Here is a 17744-nt window from a genome sequence, read left to right as displayed (position 1 = left end):
ACTCACACTTCTTCCATATTTTGTGGTATTTTGGACGTTGAGGATCTGTCAGAGTGAAGGTTAATGTCCACTACAGTACGACCACTCTTAAATTGCCTAAAATACTCTTTAATATTTGTGACACTCGCAGACTCCTAACCATACACTTTCCGAATCATAACGGTTATTTCCGAACATGAATAACTATTCGCAGGTCTATGCCACTTAGTATGGGACCTCACAGAGGTCCTCCCTAAATGGTAAATACCTATTTTTGAAAATAACACAACTAGGTACAAAGTTAGAGCACAAGGACGCATACTTTTTGGACAGACTTTGTATTTGCATTCTTACCTCAGATGTGTCATTCTTGTACTCTCTTGGCAAAAAATATTTCTCGTTGAACTCTCAAGTATTCTGAAGTATTCTTGGAGAATATATTCTTCGTAGGCGTAAACTGAAAGTGGTCTACCTATCGGAAAATTCATGACCGGAGCTTTAACAAAACTTGGATCCGGTGGACATTGGAGAAAGATATTTTGTGTACGGTAAGAAACTGGGTCAGACTAGAAATACATTACAATACCTATGTTTTTCCTGATAAAATGATAATTAATCAACAACACGGTTTCCTAACGAGCAGAAAACATAGGCATAAAGCGATGAACACGTTCGCGTGGCAAATATTTGGCGGCAGGTGCGAGCCAGCACATATGTCAAACGTCGAAAGGCGTTGGGGATTTTCTCTCTGAATTTGATGGAGCATGTCTTACTGGCCTCTGAGTGCGCACACGTGGACCATGGACCTGTTCCAAAGTAAGCGCGGTGCATTCATCATGTTTGAATTTCGCGAAATATATTCATCGTCCCGCTAAATTTACGCGGGAGATCATTATATCCTGCTTCATATCGGTTAATTCGCAACTATCCCCCATCGCGGCGGAATATGATGATTTCATTTGGAACAGTCAACAAAGCCGTCCAAACAATTTTTTATTATTATTATGACTCAGAGTCATCATATGTCATTGCTTACGTAAATATACGCAAACTTGCTGATAATCACGTAGTAAGATTCAGACACTTTACTCTAATCACATCCACCACTAGTAGAAATTGGTCCTAGTTTTATTAAAGTTTCTAGTCAGTTTTTCCCTGCGCCTGGTTAGCACTAAACTAGGAATCTTGACAGGTACTAATGAGGAATGTAACGCTGCTTCGAGTGAGGAAATGGCTAGGAAATCTAGAGGTAATCTAGTTAGTTACTTACGTAGTGTTTAACAAAATCATTTCCATTTTTCAATTAAAATAAACTCTTTTTTTTAAATATAAAGTACATTAGAGATTATCCATTCCTAGTATAGTCCCTTACCTTGGTCAGTCCTTGGCTGCCTTGGTCCGCTTGGTTCTTCGTTCATCCCAATCTTTAGCGTTGGGGATGACCCTCGACAACCCCGTTTCGAAGTCTTTGGAAGACAGTGTCTCACCCTTTTCATTTTTTCGTATAGTCAAAAAATCTGCAAAAATTAACAGTGAACAGTAGAAGTTAATAAATTTTTGAAATTTTGATTATGTTAAAACATCATACGTATCCGAATCCATGTTTGGAATACATTTTTTTCCATTATCTAGGTTAGCAGTATTATAGTATATTATTTTTCCACTTACGCGGAAATAACTTATTCAATCATTTATTTCTTTTTTGGAAATTTCGCACTAGATTTCTTGTTAATTTCCTTTTTCCGTCTATACCGTAACCGACCGTAATGTTATGACCCAGTCGCAACACAGAATGATTAAAAAGGGAGCAATTAATTACCGCACTGTTTATCAATCAGCTTAACGATCGCAACGCCACAACAACAAATTTTCCCTCGTTTTTCCTCGCGGAACCCTTCACAGAAAAAAAAGCGCTCGTTCCAAGCAAGGAAAATCTGTCAGCAATCAGTAGTGGTATTTCGATTAAAAACTGATCAGGAAATCGTAGATAGTTTGTATCGAGATACTGGCAAGGAAAAACTAATCTTGTATTCAATGTCAAAAAATCATTGATTACTAGTCAAGAATTTCCTCATTCAAATCTCTTCAAGAAATTCTAGTTAGGTTGTAACGAGACACTCCCAAGATTCTTCAGCCTAGTTTTTTCACATTTTAGCCCTACGAGTTCCTGTTGAGTGTTGAGGAAGGCCTAGACCAATTTCTATCAGGAATGTATTTGCTTATGAAATTTATGTAATTAAATAACAAAGTATGTCACCTAACAGATTTTCCTAATAAATAGCGTCTTTTCTGAGTCATTTGATTTGGTAAAAGAGGACATCCATTTATTAAAAAGTAATACAGTTTTGAATTTGTTTATAAAATTCTTGATAAAATAAGGAATTATTTTTGATTGATGAAGTCACATAAAGAAAGGATTTTGAAAGTAATTTGTATTTGTTTACCATATTCATTTCAACAATTAGCTATTGCTATCAGGTATTAAAAATTGTAAATAATATTTATAGCCGACAAATTGTGCGAAATGACTCAGATATGCACTTGTTTATCAAATTTGTTTATAGTATTAATAATCGCTTTTGATTTTTACGATGGTAACTACGTATTGTTTTTAGGTATATCCCGAAGAAAATTAAAAAAATAAAATATCCTAGAATTTTTTATCTTGAAGTCGCATTTTTTCTCATTAACCCGTAAGGGCATGTGATTTTTTTCTGTACCATTATAGACTACTGTAATCATCTGGAAAATTTAGTATACAAGGACCTTGCAATTAAAGTTGGTTCATCCCAAATTACATTAGGAATTTAATTTTTTTGAAAATGGTTGACAAACAAAATCCGTATGTATAGAGAACCCTTCAACTAATATTTCAAATCAAAATATGAATGATAAAATATGAAATAATGAATTCTTGCATTAAATTTCAGTACTTGTTTTATTGCAAATTGCTAGTAATTTTATACATAATCAATTTTTATTGGTGAAATTTTATACATCGTTTCAATTTATTGATCAATTAATTGGTTCGCTACAGATTTAATTCTTTTTATTTCTGAATCTTAAATGAATATACATGTATAGCTTCATGCTTGGATTGTTATTAAAATTAAAATCACGTAAGCGGAAATATCACTTTGCAATTCTTAAAGGTTGAATGTTTTATTTATTATGACTATTAAAATTCGAAACTTTTCGACGATTTTAATTTCCTAAATATTAACATTGTACAAATTATTTTTGACTTCTATTATAGCAAACAATGAGGCTTGCGTTGAGTCAATAAAAAAATCCATGAAGGGATTTGAATATTCATTTATCTCCATGTTTAATAATAAAAAGAAAGCAGATGTTAGATTAGTGATTTATTACAGATTGAACGATTGAATCCATTCGTCATGATTTTATTTGCATTTACTAATTAAGATCATTCTACTACGGAAATTTACAAATCCACCTTCATCATTGCATTTTAATTACTTCTGGTACTTTATCAATAATTATGATTTAATTTCAATTGCAGATTAATCCTTTTTTCCTTGAAATCGGTCTCGATATTTCCGCATATTTCATTAATTTTTTTTTTAGTATTTAAATTATTGCTTATCACAATAGAACGGTTGCATGAATATTTAAGTAGCTTTATAAATATAATTTAATGAAAAATTAAGTTTCTATTCCTTTAAAACTTCAAGTATATTTAAAGACCTTATATTTAAAACATAAACTCATTATTTGAAGTAATTTAATTAAAAAGGTCCTCTCTTCGGAAAATATTTAATTGATATGAAAGGGAGATACTGGTTTATCATTTCCTTTAAGTCCCGGAAGCGCATTATCCATCTACTGGACACAGTCGAGGAATACACGTACAGTTTCTTACACTAGAATAAATTCAACGAGAGAAAGAGATAAAAAGAAATGGATAATAAAAGTTGTAAAAGCGCTGAACAAAATTATCGTAAAACTGGCGCCACTAAAATATGGTCGAAAGTGCCATTAAGGCAAATTAGTTACGTGAATATAGCTGTAACCAGAGAATTATTTTATACAGCTTAATAAAATAACATCTCACTTTGTTACACCAAATCTGATATATTTAATGAATAATGCGTCTATTAAATTTCATGAGATCACAGAAAATTTGACTCTTTATTTTATAAACATAATACGAAATTGTCAAAATAATTTACTGTTATGAGCTGTTGATTGAAAGCTTTATTAAGTCGATGGTCAAATTAATTTACTACTGAAGAAATCAGTAGAATAAATCTTCGTTTCCAAGCCTTAAGTGCCAAACGAGATGATATGTACAATTTAATTGTAGTCGATATAATTAAAATTGTAAATCATTGGAAAATTATATTGCTCGAGTAAAGCATTTAATTATATCAGGGTGATCGTAGGTCAGGGACAAGTCAGGGATTATGATAAAAAACTTGTAAAACTCATGAAATTTCTGTATACGTCTGTCGAGCATAATATGTGTGAAAATATATAATTTTAATTTTAATTTGTCTTTTTGCGTTTTCAAGAGATTTATTGCTGAAATCTTACAATATTAAGATTCTGATCTTTGAGTAATAATCAGAGAAAATAAAAAATTGGTCACCCTGATATCGATGGATTGTACGTAAAATAGGCTATATTTTTGTTACTGTTAAGAATTTGGCTAACTTTCATTTTGTATGAGTAAACACGTAGAAGTGTTAAAATAAAAAAAAATCTTTTAAAATCTCTTGTTTTGAAAGTTATAGGAGCCTAAATTACATTATAAACTTTAATACAAAATGCTGAAGTTTTGAATTCGTTGGAAATATTTCGATAAATAATATGTTATTTATTCCTCCTGAAAACTTAGCTAAATGAAGTTAGACTAACTCTAAACGGGAACGAAAAGATAGCCTATTCTTCGTAGAACCCATCGATATAATCTTGTCAGTAATTTATTTTTCTTCTATTTCCACGTCTTTTTTTGTTGCTTTCTCTTGAACATTATATTTTTAATTAAAAATTGTATTATTTTATTGAAATTTCAACAATTCCATTACAAAGTAATCCTTCTTGGTTGAAAATTCAACTGTTTTATTGAAGTTTCCTCTTGAAGGGTTGAAAATTTAATTTTGTTGGTAGAAAATGTACTTTTGGTTTAAAATACGTTACATTTTTTGTGTTGAAAATTCGACTGAAATCTCTCTTGTATGCGAATTCAAATTTTTTTTATTTCGTCTTTTTGCTTTGGAAATTTATCCTTCTGGATGAAAATCTGTTTTGTTAAAAATTCGTTTTGGATGCTTGAAACATTATTTTTTTTACGGAAAATTTAGCCTTTCTATTTTTGGTTAAAAGTTTATCTATTTTTAATTAAAAATTTATCTATTTTTTTTGAAAATTTAACTATTTGTTTATAATAATTTTGTTAGTTTTAAAATTCATTTCTTTTGGTAGAAATTTAATTTTTTCGATCGAAAATTCCACTTTTCTGCTGAACTTTTTTGCGCCTGTTCGTGCAGAAAATTCAAACTTTTAGATTCAAAATTCATATTTTTGGTTGAAAATTTAATTGTCTTCTAAAAATTGTAATTATTTGGTTGAAAAGCAACTGTTTTTAGTATATGTTTATTCTTTTTTGCTTGGAAATCTGACCTTTGTTTGAAAATGTATCTTTGAGTGTTGAAAATTCAACAATTTAGTTAAAACTAGAATTATGAACTTTTTTTAAATTAATCTTTTTTGATTGAAAATTCAAATATTTTTTGGAAGTTCGTCCTTTTGGATTGAAAATTCATCTTTTATGGCAGAAAAGTCGTCTTTTTTTATTGAAGTATAAATAAATGTATTTGAAATTCTTAAGCCTAAATCTGTAGTTGTTTAATTTCTGTATAATCTGTGGTCTCACCTTAGATTAATTTGTGTTTTTTTTTAAGGAACCTTCTAGTAATTTCTTTAACTGTTAAATTTTGAAGTGGTGGAATTTGAACGCTTTTATCACAGCTGTTCTTTTCTGTTCTGAAACAGGTTGAATAAAGGAAGCATAAATTAAACAGTTATCAGGATCGAATCTGAATCGACTTCCTTATGGTTTCAGGTGTCAATTGATTCAATCGATATCAAAAATAACTCACCATAAAATCGCTGGTATTGCGCTAACCTTGGAACAGGAAGCAAGAGGCTGCGGTCTTGAGACACACTTCTTTGGTTCCAGATACCACAAATCTGTTCATTTGCTCGATATTAGTAACGTGTCCTCATCGAACTAGATATGTCAACGTTTACTGCTTGACAAGCCAGAAAACAGAGTAATTTGATCATTTAGAGAAAAAAATTTTGCTTTAAAAAAGTGAAAACTAGATCACAGTAGAAAACTCACGGAAACGTATCTTTTTCTCAAAGAAGCCTCTTAATCGCAGCTGAAGGAAAAACTGGAAACCAGGCAAAAGTAAGGGCGTTTTTCTGGCCAGGGAAAGTCAAGAAAAGGTTAGGTTTTTTTAAGAAAAAATGGCTAAAGTGAGGGAATTCGTGTAAGAAGCAGTTTAGGTAACTGTCAAGAATAACCAGGGTCGTCACACAGTCCTTTAGTTACATTTGTTCAAAACACTTTTTTAAGGTATAGTCAAAATTAAAAGACCACTTTAGTATTTCTTTTTAATAAATTAACCTATGGGTTAATCAGTATTGAATTCAATACTGCAGGGATGTTAAAAGCTCTCAAAGTATTATAATACATTATTTATGATTTCAGTAAATATCATTAGATTTCCTGTAATTTCACGGGATTTAAAAGTATTTAAAAGTAGTACAAGAAGTTTATTCACAAGAATTGAGGGATTCTGTAGAATTTCAAATATTTCGAGATATTTCCAAAGACTTAAAATAATTTTTATGATTTAAGAATATTTAAAAAGACTTGAAGGAATTTTGAAGAGATTAAAACAATTTCCAGGGATTTCAAAAGATCTTAAAGGATTTTAAATATCTTAGAGTATATTTAATAGATTTTAATAATTTAAAGTAGTTCCAATGGATTTTAAAGAATTTAGGGTATTAATAAAAACTGCAACGAATTTTTAAAAGCTTTAAAAAAGTTTCAAGGGATTTAAAAGATTTAAAAGATTTTCAAATATTTTAGGACATTTTTTATTACTTTGAATGATTTGAAGGGATTTCTGAAGATTTGACATATCATAGGGTAATACAAAAGAATTCAAAACAATTTCGAAGGATTTTAAAAAATCAAGGCCTTTTTAAGGGGTTTAATGATTATAAGAAATTAAAAAAAATTTCATGCGTCTTAAAGAATTTCGAAAGATATGGAACGATTTGACAGGACTTATAAGGTTTTAGGATAATGGATAGATTCCAAGGTTCTTATGAAATTTCCGAATATTTTCAATTGATTTAAAAATCTCTCAAGGTATTTCAATCTATTTTCTAGGTTCCGGTCATATGAATTAAATTCTTTTTAATTATTTTAAATTCAAAATCACCTTATTCACTCATTTTAAACTTACTGAATTTAATGATTTTTTACAAATATTTTTAATTGTTTTCGATTCACTTTTTTTGTGTCTTTATTTTTTTCAATTCAATTTTATCATTTTGAATTCAAAAGAATATTAGTCACATTATTAATGCACTTTAGTGACTTTTTCGGTTAGAAAATACTCAGTTTTAGTCACTTTTTCTTTTTAAGTATGTAACTCACTTTTTTCAAGTAAATTAGGCCTTGGAAGCCTGGAGAGGATAAGAAATAAAAGATTTATAAATTTAAATTAAAAATGGTTTTATTAAGTTTATAATAGATTATATATTAAAAATGATTACAGAATTAGAATTGTTGACTTTGAATATTAATGGTCAGGAAGAATGAAGTATAGTCAGGGAAAAATCAGGGAATTTTAAAAATGAAGTTTTGCGGTCACACTACTTGTTTGATGCTTTAATTGCTAAGATAGTCCTTTGTGGCTCTATCAGGAAAAATTTTTTATTTGTCATCATTTTCTTGGGATAGGAATTGCGAATGACTTACAAAAAAATGTAATTTTGGAGAAACCTCTGAGAAACACTGACTCCACATTTCAGGTGCAGAAGAGAAATACCAGCCAAATAAACCTCAAGTTTAAAATAAATTCATTTAGACGTTCACAACGATTTCGTGAAGTCGGCCCGTGAAGCTGTATCATCGACTTACAACTCGCAGGCTATTTGAATTCGACTCCATGTTAACTTTTTTTGTTTTTCTAACAAGGAATAACAATTTGAGTTTCTAGGTACTTTCTTGCATGGTATTATTCCTTTGTTTTCGACTCAAAAGAATATAAATTTAAAAATAAAAATGTTCTACCGTTCAAGACTGAGGCTTTGCATTCTGAAGTTAGAAAATTAAAAACTTTCAATTTCGAAATGTTAAAAATGCTTTAACAGGATGGCCTGAAAAACCTGGAAATAAGGGAAAAGTCAGAGAGTTTTATTGGTCACGAAAAAGTCAAGGATTCTGACAGAAATCTTTTAAAAGTCAGGGACTGAGTCATGCCACGTAGGGTTCAGCTTCATTCACCTCTTACTGTTCGTGAGGTTCACTTGGAAAGTTGGGCTTGGTGCAAAGAACCCCGCACTAAATGTATGGAAAAATGGCTTTCGGTGGATTTAGCTGAAACTTTGTAATTTTTAAGGTTATAAGTGCCGGATGAAAAATCCGTTAAAAAAATCCAAAAAAATGGACAGTTTTAGCGCTATGCGATGCTAAGCGCTCAAGATAAGTAAATAAAACGAATTACAACAGATTTTGTTACAAAAGCGATGTCAACATAGAAATCACGGTTCAGATCGTCGTCTATCATATTTTCGCCTACACCGTTGACTCATATAGCGCGCTTCTCAAAACGATCAAATGCTAAGCGCCCAAGATTTTAACTTGACTAATTAACCACTTCTTTAAAGGCAGAAATGGTACCCAAAGGAACTTCAGTAACTAGTACACACATTCCGATAATAACAGTGTACCCTTCGCAAGAGGGTCGAACGCTAAGCACCGATGATCAGCAAATAGAACCAATCCCAGTAGCTTTTGCGAAAGATTAAACTATTTCTGGCTTCGTATACAGAACTGGTTGTTCTGGTTTTCTGCGACAGGTGTTTAATAAAACTGCATTCTGAGCTGCTGCCAATACCCTACTGACTCCTAAATGTTCAAGATGTGAGGAAGGGATATAAAAGCTGTCAGGTCGACTGGCCCGAATCTCATGATCCGTTTGGATAGTAACATCCCAATATAAGATCTAATTTTCGCTTTCTAAAACGGGCATTAGAATGTATCTATATAAGGGCATCCATTCTTTTGAGACCTAGGTGTAGGGAAAGTTGTTGATGTATAATGCCCGCTACATCATTATGTCTATGCGTATACCTATTCTCTCTGAGCCTTTACACGACAGCCATCAATAATCTGCTCGATGGAATCTTTGGTATCTCCACATAATCGGCACCGGTCAACCACGCTTTGATTTAACACGTGTTTGCGATATTTCCTGGTGCTGAAAACCTTTTCCTGTATCACAAAGACGAATCCTTCCGTCTCTGGATACAGAACACCCTTTCTTAGCCAAATATTAGATGCCTCACTATCCACTTCATTTTGATCTAACATGATGGGGTGCTCGCCATGGATGGCTTTCTGCCTCCCTTTTATTTCTAATTCCTCCATGGTTTCTTCCCTGCATTTCAAGGCCCCATCTGAGGACAAATTTAAGGGCGTGTAGTCAAGATCCGCTTGACAGATGGTACTGTAAAGCGCACATTTCTTTTGCTGGTAAAATAGTCTCGCAACTGTATAATTTGTGACTCACACAGTTTTTTGACATCTACAACGCCCCTACCCCTAATTGTCTTGGTAGAACTACCCTTTCAATCTCTGAATTTCTGTGGTGCATTTGGTGCTTCGTAATTTCTACGCGAACAGTTCTGTTTAACTTTTCAAGGTCGATTTTAGACCATTTTATGAGCCCGAAGGAGTACGTGAGGACAGGGATGGCATATGTACTGATTGCCCTGATTTTGTTTGCTGAGTTGAGAAAACTCGTCATCGTTAATCTGAGTCTCGTACTGAAGGCCGTCGTTAGGTTTGTCTTAACTATCGTATGCTGAATACCTTTAGATTCAAGAATACCCAGATATTTATATGATTCGTCTGCAGCCATTGCCTCGATGTCATTTTCAAACTCGTTCTCTAACTCTGTGGTCCCTAATTCCCCTCTGATTAAATGCACTTTTCTACATTTATCTAGTCCGAACTCCATGTGGATATCATTGGAAAACTTTTTTGTGACATCGATCACTTGCTGCAGTTTCTGGGCTGAACTAGCTTACAGCTTCAGGTCATACATGTAAAGAAGATGTGTCACTTGATGACCATCCTCATTATCATGAATTCTGAACCCATGAGACATGCTGTTTAGTGTTTTGCTCAATAGATTCAACGCTAAACAGTACTATAGTGCGCTGAGGGAGTCTCCTTGAAATATACCCTATCCCTATCCACATCATCTTTAGTAATATCCGGATGTGGTTCTAATGGATCCGGTACATGATGTTCATGATCCCTAGCACCGATATCTTCAGCATCAATCAAGTCTTCGTTATCCACATCTTCCAAGGCGAGTTCATCAATAAGAAGCTGCTGTTCCACTTTCATTTTGATAGAAGCTATTTCAACATCCGAAAGCAGTCTGTTTACAGATATGGAGCGTTTTTGATCTGCCAGATTCTACTGATTTATTTTTGTGGCTAGCTCTGGGTATTTAAGTAAGAAGAGTCTATGATGTTCTCTCCTCACACTTTGCCCACATTCCTCTGCCAAAAATAAAGGCGCATAACATTTCTGTTCATATGATATGTCCATTTTCGTCGCTCTTTTGGTTGCTGAACCTCTGCTTCTGCCTCTGGTTGTATAAGACCATCCACCTCTGGAGGATGTGGCGGTGTTGAATCATCAATAGGTTGAGGAAGAACATCAATTGCTCCTGCTTGAACGTTTGACGCGGCTTCTTCTAACTGATGTTCATTGCCGTCGTTTTTCCACGCCAAATCAACCTGTTGTTTAATCTCCATTGCTCGGTCTTCTGTAACGTGTAGATTAGTCCTGATGTCCTTCACCTTAGCGATAAGATCTCTCAGTGCGAGTTTTTGTATATTAGGATACTTTGCAGTAAATTTCGTTCTTAAATTGTATCTTTTTTCCATTTTCGTTTCAAACTTTGAACTTTCGTAATAGAGACGCACCAATTCATCTTTCATTGTTGTATGCCAATTGATGCTCTCCCACGGTATTTCTGTCGAGGTGGTTGGCTGCAAATAGCTAACGCTAGCCAAAGTATCATCAGCAGGAACAGTTGATGTTCCACTGCTTACTGTTTGTCGCAGATGTTCTTGATGGCCAGCTGTTTGATTAGTGAGATCTGGCTGACCATCTCGCAGCTCACCATCGCCACCGTCCCGCATGCTGTGGCCCCCAGCTGTGGCTTCAGTGGCGCCCCGACGATCCTTGAGAAGCGACAAGCGTTTCAAAATCTTGAATATGCTCTCCATTTTTGATGTATGGGTTTTGGTGTTCTGCTTAGTCCCTCTCCTCTTCTCTATCAGGCTATTTAGCATGGGAAACCCTGTCAGTATAGATGCTAGCGACAACATTGCCGTCAAAGTCATGAGAGGAAATTATTATTATTATTACACCATTAAGCTATTTCCCTTTTAGGGTAGGCGTGACTCACTCGGTGGGGAAGGGAGTGATGTGACGAAAGGATATAAAATTTTTAGATTGATCTAGAATTCTGGTGATATTTATTTAAATAACACGTTCGTTCCGCAACACTGCTCCGACCCAAGTTTTTGATCAATCTCTCTAGCAATCACTCAAAGTAAAGATCCACACAAAGTCGTCATGTGAGGTTCCCCACTTGGGTCCATTAGTATCCAAGGTCTTTTTTTCAGGCGTCATTCACTCTACGGACCCTCTTTTTATTAACTATTATTATTTTAATTCAAAATGAATATCTTTGGTTGACATATTATTGTTTTCTTATTGGTGAATGTTAATTCTATTTAAAACTTCATCTCGTTATTTAAAAATTGAATCTTTTTGTTGAAAAATAATTTTTTTGTTGAGCATTGATCATTTTAGTTCAAACTTCATCTCTGGTTAATAATTACTTTTTTTGAGCTAAAAGTTAATTTTTTTAACTGCAAATTTTAGTTAAGAATTCATCTCGTTGGTTAAAGTCGAACTATTTTGTTCAAAATTGATCTTTTGAAATTGAAAATTCAACTACTTGGGTAAAAGTTACAATTCATTGTTAGAAATTTATATTTTCTTTACTTGAATGTTCCTTTTTTTGGTAGAAAATTTAAATATTTTGTCGTTGAAAATTCTCTTTCTTTATTAAAAATTAATTTTAAACTTTTTGGTTTGAAATTTCTTCTTTTTTGTTTAAAAATGCAACTTTTTGGTTGAAAATGAATATTTCCGAATGGAAAATTCAACTATTTTGCAGAAAATTCATCTTCTGGTTCGAGAAGAAATATCAACTATTACATTTTTCGTTGAGAAATCTTTGTAGGTTGAAAATTCAACTATTTGGTAAAAAATTCAACTATTTTGTTCAAAACTTAAATTACTGTTTAAGAATTTAACTATTTTATTGAAAATGCAACTGTTTTTGGTATAACTTTAATGCTTTTTGATTAGATATTCGACCATTTAGTTAAAAATTAATCTGTTTAGGTTGACAATTCAACTGTTTGATTAAAATTGTATTGTTTGGTTGAAACTTAAACTGTTTTTATGAAAAATTCGACTATTAGGTTGAAAATTCATCTTTGTTGATTAAAAATGAACTTTATTGTTGCAAATTTATCTTTTTAGGTTTAAAACTCAACCATTATCGTAAAAAAATCTACTTTTTAAATTCAAAGTCCAACAATTTTGTTCAACTTTAACTCAATAGTTCAAAATTACAAGAGGACCTTTAGGTATGCTTTTTTTCTTTAAATTGATACTCTCTTCAATGAAAGATACATACCGAGGTTTTCTGAGAAAAATCAAGAAGGCACAATTTTGACCCATTTTCGAGAAAAATGCATTTTAAGAAAAATGCATTTTCAATAAAAGCTCTGTTTATCGTATTTTCATTATCACTCGTTCGGACAATTGTGCATTTTATTAAAATTCTTTATTCCTCAATACTTTCTTGTATTTACATTTTTAAATTAAAGAAGAAATAATGTGTTTCAAACAAAAATTCCAACAGTAAATACAAAATGAAATTATTTTCCGCAAATTACAAAAAAAAACATAAATAAGAGGCAATTGTCTTTAATACGTGAAAATACACGTTCAAGACACTTCTGCTTCTTGCTGGCAAATATTTATGAAACGAGTCATTGGCATTTACTGGAATTTCGGATTTATTATTAAAATTTCTATATAAAACACTTTGTTTCTATTTTAATTTAAATATATAATTTCTAGAAACTATTGCAGTATAAAGAATTTTAATAAAATGCACAATTGTCCAAAGGAGTGATATTAAAAATACGATAAATAAAGTTTTTATTGAAAATAAGGAATAAATAATCATTAAATAGCATAATTTTACTAAATTTTTATCAAAAATGGATTAGATTACAGAACAGAGGCGTCACGTTTCAATTCTGCTTTGGTTCCAAACAAATTTTGTTTGGCAACAAACTATTAAAATCTTCCACTGAACGATAAATGAAGCGATTTTACAAGGCAAAAGTTTAACATTATTGTTACTTTTGTTACAATGATGTCTGAAATATGGGTCTGTCACGATATATCATAATGATCATATTTAACGAGAAGTTATAAATGGGTAGGGGGGATTTTACAAACATTATTTTTTTTACTAGTCATAGGGGTTTTTTCTCGCCCCAACGAAACGTTGGAAAAGGGTAGGGTTTTGACCAAATTATTTTTGTGACCAGTCAAAGGTCACAAAAATATATGGTCATTCTCATATCGTGACATACCCATATTTAAGATATCGTAGTAACAAAAGTAACAATAATTGTAAACCTCTGCCTGGTCAAATCGCTTCATTTATCGTTCAATTAAAGATTCTAATGGTTTGTTGCCGAAAAAAACTGTTCTTTAGCCAAAAACCGGTGAGGCTCCTATGTTCAAATTGCACTTAAAAATTAAATAAGCAAGCATTTTGACAAATAAAAAATGAATAAATAAAGTACTGATAACGAGAATCGAACGCGCAACCTTGTGGCTATCAGCCAAGTGCTCTACCTTTTTTGTTCGAAAGTTCAACTAGTATTTTGAAAGTTTATCTATCTAGGTTAAAATTCCATCCATTTTGTTGAAAATTTAATTATTTTGTTAATACGTAATCTTTTTTGGTTGAAAATTTAACAGTATTATTGTAAATTCGTCCTTTGGGTTTAAAATTTACCGTTTAAGTTTGAAATAAATATATCATTTTTAAATTTCAATCAGGAATTTTTTATCCCGTTTATAAAAGATTCTATGTTAAATATGTTACAAAATTAAATTGTTGATATTTGAATATTAATAGTCAGAGAAAATGAAAAATTGGTTTAAGAAAAATCAGGGTAATATCAAGGAATTTGAAAAATGTAGTTTTAGGCCACCCTGTTTATATTTTCAAAGTATCTGAAGGATGTTTGCAATTTCTGAAATTGCTAAATGTGGAGACCTTTCGCTTTTGAAATCCCAATATTACACTTTTATTATTTATTACTCTTCATTCATCCAATATTTCCAAATTTAATGTTACTTTCATTTTTGGACATGAAAAATAATATATTATTTTTTAAATTTACTGAAACTTAATTTTTTTAACATTTGAGGCAATTTAAGGATCCAAACCAAAACAAAGGGTGATCCTGTCATGTAAATCATTTAATCATAACTCGTTCCTTGGCTAACTCTGATACAAAATTGCCCGATAATTACAAGATTGGTAATAAATTTATGTTCCTAAATTTATGGTGTCGGAATGACGGCGGGAATGCATTTGAACACCGTAGCCCGAGAGTATTTGCGATTATGTCTTTATTACAAGGGAGATTCAGAATCATCACTCTCATAAACCTTCTTTGTTAATTCCCTACCGACCACATTTCATTTTTATCCCCATTTTTATTAGATTTTTATGACTTAGACCTTGAACGACATTCCTTTGATCCGGTTCTTAAAGTTCTTGAGACGAAAATTTAATTGTGGAAAACTCGTCCAAACTTTCTTAACAGGCAAAAAATTGCAAATTATATCTATCCATTAAATCTATGAAATCTATAGAGAAGAAATATAGCATCTGAATAGAAATTTACTCTCCCTCTTCAATAATCCTAACATAAAAAACACTATTATAAAGAAGGACCAATATTTTAGACCAAATTCTCTCATATATAATACTTTTGATAACATTTTTAAATTACAATCGAATACGTAGAAACCAGAGTCCTTTCCTTTTTGTGAATTAAGGCAACAAATTTGTGACATTTGATCAATTTGAATTCTAATTTTTTGCTTCGTTTAGAAAATAAAAGCGTGTGCTGGTTTAATTATTCATTGAATGAGGACGCATACACCAAACCAACCAATCTGACCTTTTTTTTAATAGACTTCAGTGTTTTCATTTAGGAACCATCCATAAATTAAGCAACACTTTGGGAGAGAGGGGTGTCTAGACTAGTTAGTTAGTTAATACAAAATAATACAATCAATAAGATTTTAATAATCGTGATAATAATTTAAATACAAAGATCATGATTATATGCTATTATACTTTGTTTTTATAAATTCGATAGAATGATAAAAACTAGTTTTGTTATTTTTAGACAAGTAGCATTAGTTACTATATTAAGATGTTTTCTATGCATACTTTAACTGTGGAAAATAAATTAAATTTATTTCAAAGGGATTCCTAGCGATTTTAAAGATTCGAAGGTATTTCAAGGTATTTCAAGGAATTTGAAAAGATTAAAGGATTTCAAAGATTTATAGGATTTAAATGTTTTTTTAAGTGGACTTTAATGAATAAGTTTGATTAAATTTCAATTCCAAAAAAGTCAATACAAATTTTAGTTAATTTAAAAGATTTCCGAACAAATCAGAAGGTTTTAAAAGGCATTCGAAAGGATTTCAGCACACTTCGAGGAGCTTCCATGTATTTTAAGGACTTCAAAAGGATTTTAGGGAATTCCCAAAGATTTCAACTAATTTTATATGATTTCAAAGCATTTCTAGGGATTTCAAGGCATTCCAAAGGATTTTCAATAAGATATTTAAAATATGTCAAGGGGTTTTTAGAGGTTTCAAGTGTTCCAACGATTTCAAAATATGTCTCGTAAGCTTGGGAAAATAAATTAAATTTGACGAAATTCCTAGAGATTTCAAAGATTTCAAGGGATTTTAAGGTATTTCAAGGAATTTCGGAAGACTAAAGGATTTCGAAGATTTATATAGTTCTGTACCCCAGTATCTACCTAGAATAACCCTAGAACCTAGGGATTTAAATTTTGTTGTTTAGAAAACTTTAATAAATAAGTTTAATTTCATTTCCACGGATTTTAAGGCTGTTCCCGAGTCAAAATGCTTCGACTTGATTTCGACTTAGTTATGTTTTGATTTCGTCTCCAAGACATCGATGTCTGGCTGCGTCTCAAAACTGAGTAGAGACAAAGGCCTTCGTCTTAATTTTATGGCTATGACAGCCTAAGTCGAAATTTTGATCCTATTTGTAACCTGAATAACTCAATTGATACCTATTTTAGTCCTGCATCACACTTTTTGTCCTATTTTGGACCTTAAATGTCCTACTCAAGCCAATACTGAATATTTTTAACGTCCTATTTGGACCTGGTACGTTCTACTTATTTTGTTTTAGATCGTTATTGAACCCTGTAAGTCCTTCGCGCTTAAATGTACATTTTTGATCACCTGATTTGGTCTTGCAGGTACTTAAAGTACATTTCCGATAAATAGAATATTTCATATTTTCAATAGAAAAATAATTCTTAAACATTTTAATTAAGAAAGTATAAAATCGAAAGTGAGATATCAAAGTTTAAATAAAAGTGGTGGTGGACTAGAAAACCCCGAATCAAATATTAACTCTTACAAATAAAATATACATGTGAGACCTAGAGATCTCATATTTTTGATTATAGAAAAAGAAATGCACATATTAAAATTATTTGCACACCAATAATTAATTTTTTTCATTTACATTCCTTGATATTTAAGTTGAATTTTTTTTAATTCATACATTCTATTCTCAATAATAATAGTTAATATTAATATTTAGATTATTAAAGAGCAGCCGCGAGCGTTGGAGGTGACAACAGTCACCTCTGGATGCTCTGTTAGAGCTATGGAATGGATAAGTAAGGGGTGTTTAGGAGGAGGTATAGGTTTCAGATCAATCTGCAAGTTATGTATTGTAGATTCAAACGACAATTCGTCCCACAACACCGTCCCGACATGGGTCGCTGATCAATCTTTCTAGCAGTCACCCCATGTGAAGAGCTTCGCAAAGACTTCAGGCATCAGTCTTACAAATGAATACAATTTTAGTTGCTCATTTTTTTCATAACAAATAATATTTTTCATTTGCAGAGAAATATTATGCTTAAAAAATGAGTAGTTATTGTGGTTTTTAACTGAAATCGATGACAGTTGACTCCCGCCTCTTCTCGCTAAATAAATAATTATT

The sequence above is a fragment of the Belonocnema kinseyi genome, chromosome 7 (genome assembly GCF_010883055.1).
Source record: "Belonocnema kinseyi isolate 2016_QV_RU_SX_M_011 chromosome 7, B_treatae_v1, whole genome shotgun sequence".
NCBI classification, from domain to species: domain Eukaryota; kingdom Metazoa; phylum Arthropoda; class Insecta; order Hymenoptera; family Cynipidae; genus Belonocnema; species Belonocnema kinseyi.
The sequence above is the reverse complement of the archived record's forward strand: the minus strand, read 5'-3'. Positions refer to the sequence as shown.